Genomic DNA, 6,000 nt, shown 5'->3' with positions numbered 1-6,000 from the left:
TTGTGACTCTTTTGTTCTCAGCATCACACGGGGGAAAATTATCGGGAATATTGTGATGTTGGTGGCAGGGCTGTTCTCCTTTGGTATGGCGGGATAGTAGCCCTAGTACTACGTAAGTGTTCCGTTTAAAGAAAAATCTCAGTTTGCTGACGGAAAACGTGTGGTATAACAATCAGTGTCGTTGCATGAGCGTCCCATTTATTTTTAATGTCCAGTGTTATCTCTGACCAATTGGTTTGTTGTTATAGCATATTTTAATACAATACTCTGGAAATGGGCTATTTGAAAACAAAAATGACAATTATTTCAAATAATATATATCTCCTTCGAAACATAAATTCAAAATTAACCCAAAATTTCTTAACGTAATTTAAATTTTAGTGAGAGGATTACTGCTGGTAATCATCTTATAACATTAGATATCGTGAATGAAAATTAAATGCTCATGACAGATTTGGCATCAAGCCTGTCGTACTATATATATTTTGTCGACGCATAAGCTGAGAACGATGATTCTTACATTTACATGGCGACCAAAAAATCCGTTAACGTTTGAAAAGTAATACGTCATGGAGTAACGTATGTAGAAACGTAATAATTGACGCATAAGCTTGAAATGACATGGGATTTTATTGAAACAAAAAAGTGCAAAAAATGGCCAGTAGATCCAAAAAATGGCCCTCCATATGATGCAAAAGCAACAATTAGTCCAACAATTGATTGTTAGCGAAGACGATGTTCTTTATTGTAAATGCTCAACAAGTCGGCTATCATTAATCAACGATACCTGTAGTCGAGGGACATGTTGTGAACAGCACTGTACAGTAGGTACGGTGAGAAACTTCCGTCGGATGTTGTCTTTTAGCATCCCTGTTGAGGTCGGACGATCGTGCTAGAGTTGCGACCTCAGGTAATCCCGCAGCCAATAACCACACTCAGTGAGGTCTGGGGACCTGGGAGACAAAGCACGAGGCACGTGGCAACTCAGCACAGGATTCTCATCAAACGGTGTGCGCAAGAGATCTTTCCCGCGTGTATCATTACGTGGAGCTGCTGCATAGAAATCGTACCTTCCAGCAAGTGGTTATCAGCAAGGCTAGGGAAGATCTGACCTCCTCTCTCACTACAGCTCATTTTACATGCGGCTCTCATACGACGTCACTGACATCTTGCTTCACAGAGGCATCTCTTGGCCAGTTTCCATTCATTTGTGGTTTCAATGAAACCCCATTTCATCACAGGCATGTGTATCAATTTTTTACCTCTGCCTACATTATTCCATGAATCAGTGGATTTTCAGATGTTAACGGACTTTTAGGTCAACTTGTATATAGTCTTCCTTGGTAACACGACCTCTTGCAATCAGAAATTTGTATGTGGGTGCGAGGGTTAGTACTAATCGGGCAAGCAGCTCCTGAGTTGGCCTCGCGAGGATGAGTGCACCCCATACCAGTCCTCACCGAGGAAAAATTCCTAGAAGTATCGGAAATCGAACCCGGATCCTCTATGTGGCAGTGCGACGCATTACCACTCATCAACATTAATTTATCACCTGTAACACTACACTTAGTGCTTTCCCATACATCGTAGAGACTGCCAAGTCTTCAGTGGTAGAGCACAAAACATCTCTATGACAACACGGAGCATTGGTAGTCATACAACTCGGCTATAATCAACGTAAGTGATAAAACTTTAGCAATCCTTCCTTTCTTCGGCTCTACATCAAATACACTGCCGAAGAAAAAGTTAGTACAATAGAAAAAACGACGTCGATTTTGATTCGATGGCCACCCGTTGTGGCGGAGCGGTTCTAAGCGCTTCCGTCTGGAACCGCGCCACTGCTACGGTCGCAGGTTCGAACCCTGCCTCGGGCATGGATGTGTGTGATGTCCTTAGGTTCGTTGGGTTTAAGTAGTTCTAAGTTGTAGGGGACTGATGACCTCAGATGTTAAGTCCCATAGTGCTAAGAGCCATTTGATTCGATGACGACATATGCCATCTTGGGGATGAACTGATAATGATTTCAACGTCAGCCTGCCATCTGGGAGACAGTAGATGTGCTCATAGTGGTTTCAACGCCTCCTGCAAAAGATGGCGTTGTAGAATAGCTTGGAGAGAGCCGTCTGTGTCCGGTTCTTAATAGGGAACGCTGGCAGCCAGAAGGCTCAGTGTGGTTCAGATGTCTGAAGCGAGCAGACAACTACGCCACAGAGACACACTCGTGCTTCCTCGAGCCAAATGAGCGAGTTTCACTTGTCGCCTTCCGAGTGGCAGGATGGTCTTTTCGGAGAGCTGGCACACTACTTGGACGTGCTGAGTCAGTTGTGCAACGTTGCTGGTATCAATAGTCAAGCGAACATTTTCTCACCTGTAGACGAGGTTCTGGACGTCCACACAGTACAGATGCCCACCTGGATCGTCGTACTGTGAGGGCAGCAGTGGCAGAACGAACAACTATCACAGAATGGATAAGACGGCTTGTGGGCTCAGACGGGTCAACACGAATTGTTGCGAACCATTTATTAGCAGTGGGACTATGGGTACGCACATCTCTAGCGCGACTTCCTTTTGCGCCACAGATTCGACGTTCACTGCTTGACTGGTACCATCAAAGGATCACGTCGAAGATGGAATACCGCACCGTGGTCTTCACCGATGAAAGCAGATTCTGAAACTTCCTGGCAGATTGAAACTGTGTGCCGGACCGAGACTCGAACTCGGGACCTTTGCCTTTCGCGGGCAAGTGCTCTACCATCTGAGCTACGCAAACACGACTCACGTCCCGACCTCACAGCTTTACTTCTGCCAGTATCTCGTCTCCTACCTTCCAAACTTTACAGAAGCTCTTCTGCGAACCTTGCAGAACTAGCTCTCCTGAAAGAAAGGATATTGCGGAGACATGGCTTAGCCACAGCCTGTGGGATGTTTCCAGAATGAGATTTTCACTCTGCAGCGGAGTGTGCGCTGATATGAAACTTCCTGGCAGATTAAAACTGTGTGCCAGACCGAGACTCGAACTCGGGACCTTTGCCTTTTGCGGGCAAGTGCTCTACCAACTGAGCTGCCCAAGCACGACCCACACCCCGTCGTCACTGTGGCTAAGCCATGTCTCCGCAATATCCTGTGTTTCAGGAGTGTTAGTTCTGCAAGGTTCGCAGGAGAGCTTCTCTAATGCTTTGAAGGTAGAAGGCGAGGTATTGGCGGAAGTAAAGCAGTGAGGACAGGGCGTGATTCGTGCTTGTGTAGCTCAGTTGGTAGAGCACTTGGCCGCGGAAGGCAAAGGTCCCGAGTTCGAGTCTCGGTGCGGCACACAGTTTTAATCTGCCAGGAAGTTTCATATCAGCGCACACTCCGCTGTAGAGCGAAAATATCATTCTGGAAAGCAGATTCTGCCTGCACGCAAGTGACGGTCGTTCGCGAAAGCAATGTAGACGTGGTAAGCGCCGTCTCGTAGACTGCATTCGTGCAACATGCACTGGCTCCACCCGAGGCTTTGTTATAACTGCAGTTCGTCTTTGCTGCATCTGGATGGGACGCTAACCAGCGCTCGGTGCTGCATAATGTTAACAGACCCGTTGTTTTGTCGTTCTACCTACAGAAAGTTGGTGTATTGAACTACAAGATAATACTCGCCCACACACTGTCCGTGAAACTCAACATCCCTTGCAAGACGGGTAGAAACTTCACCGGCGAGCACGATCTCCGGTCTTGTCTCCGATAGAGCACGTGTGGGGTATGATGGGACGAGAAATGACTCCTGCGACCCGTCAACCAGCAGCTCTTACAGGACTACGTGAACAGGTCTAGCAGGCGTACATTGTTCGCCGTTTTTACGATCGACTGGAAACCAGAGTTAGTTCTTGCACTGCTGGCCGTGAAGGCTACAACGCGTACTAATATGGGTGTTTCTGGTACCGCAGAACTGCTTGTGCTATTGATCTGTAAATGTAATCATTTCATGTACTCCGTACGCACTGTTGCATCAATATACCGTGAGATGGAAACCTCTAAAAGGGTGCCCTAATTTTTTTCCTGCGGCGTAAAATAGCAGAGTCCTCGGCAGTTAATGTGTTCAGACGATTTCAACTATACAAGGAAATTAAGGAGATCCCGCGCTCGTGAAAGGACATCCTTGATCTCACTGGTTTCGTAATGTATGAAGTTATTTGTGAATGGGGTGGCAGTTAGACTGATGAGTGTACCTCTACGATTTCAAAACTGCGCACAGTGTACCGACGCCGTAGCAAATATAGGGATCTCGACAGCTATACTATTGGCAAACAGATCCTCACAAACAAACATACGGTGATGTTTGACGAAATGAAAATCTTATTAAGTGTGTCCAGGTACTGGAGAGTTCAGAATGTGAAATAAAAACCTTACCTGTGACAGCGGCTGCACACTTTGTGGTGCATGGGAACGAGAGATCTGTGCTGAAAGGCTGCAGAAAAAGAAGCTGAGTTATCTACCATCTAAAGGAATCAGCATCGATCTTAACGTTCGTCTGTCACAGAGACTGATATATTCCCTGGTATCGTGTGGAAGTTCCATGATTTAATGACGTCTCCATAACATAACTCCTTCAAATACATACGAAAATACCACACGTCCTGTTAGTACGTCACTTAACTCCTGACGGTGTCAATAGAGTAGTCGTTGACAGTTTGAGTATACAAATAAATCTGGGGCTGCAAGAAAATCACGAAACAATTATAGAAGACTGTCGCAAACAAAAATTACTTTCTCGTCCTCTTGTTTTTCCTAATAAGCCCTGCTTTTGGAATTAGAGCGATCATAATTGATAACCGCAACTGAGTTCTTCTGCAGACTCTTGAGCATCTAAAAAATATGGTTTTAGATACAACAAAGGCACCATAAAGCTTCCGAACTAACTAGGATGTAAATTACTCTCCAATATTGGTTTGTAATCTCATTTTCCAAGCGTGGTGGCACAGAGGTTAAGCTGCTAGACTCGCCTGCGGGAGGAGTCTGGTTCAAATCCTTGTCTGGACATCCACATTTAGTTTCTCCATCGTCTCTCAAACCGATTAAGCCGAATGCCCGGATGGTCCCTGTCAAAAGGAAGTGGCTGACTTCTTTCCTCATCCTTGTTGTAATCATCTGGTGCGCCCTGATTGGACACGTCGCCCCCGAAGCGAAATTAGCCCCAAATTTTGTTCTATGTGCAGTATTATCCTTAGAATGCCAAAAGGAATTCTACTATCCAAGTACATTACTGTTTTCTGCGTTGTTCGCTATTATCGCCACTAAAAATTCCAGGTAATCGTGTCCGTCAAACCTAGAGAATTCTGAACATCACATACAAGCTTAAACAAACCCAACAAAAACAATCCTCTGAATAAGAGACAGCCTGGAATTACACATGAAATACGCCCCTGCGTATAACCTGATGTCTACTCTAACCGAAGAAGATGCACACCTAGAGAGTGAAAGGACATAGAAAATTTTGGTACTTCGTGCAAATACTTAGTGTACCTGGCAAAGCGAAATTCAAAGCCACTAAATTCTCTAGATATTGGACAAACAGAGAAAAAAGCTGACGAAGGCTTTGTAGCGTCTACAAGCAGTGCATCAGATATTTCAAAACACGGTTTGGTTATAATTTATACAAATTCTGCTCAGATGAACAGTAAATACGGATATCACCAGAGGGAGATATACTTTGATTTAGATTCAAGGCTGGCCGGAGTGGCTGAGCGGTTCTAGGCGCTACAGTCTGGAACCGCGCGACCGCTACGGTCGCAGGTTCGAATCCTGTCTCGGGCATGGATGTGTGTGATGTCCTTAGGTTAGATAGGTTTAAGTAGTTCTAAGTTCTAGGGGACTGATGACCTCAGAAGTTAAGTCCCATAGTGCTCAGAGCCATTTGAACCACTTTTTTGAGATTCTAGAGGCCGTTAATCTCTCTGACAAAGTATCTGTAATCATGCTCTGTATGTGATTCTATGCACTACGATGGGTGGCAGCTGGTGTTAGTCC

This window comes from Schistocerca piceifrons, chromosome 6, assembly GCF_021461385.2.
Source record: "Schistocerca piceifrons isolate TAMUIC-IGC-003096 chromosome 6, iqSchPice1.1, whole genome shotgun sequence".
NCBI lineage: Eukaryota > Metazoa > Arthropoda > Insecta > Orthoptera > Acrididae > Schistocerca > Schistocerca piceifrons.
This window is presented reverse-complemented; position numbering follows the sequence as displayed.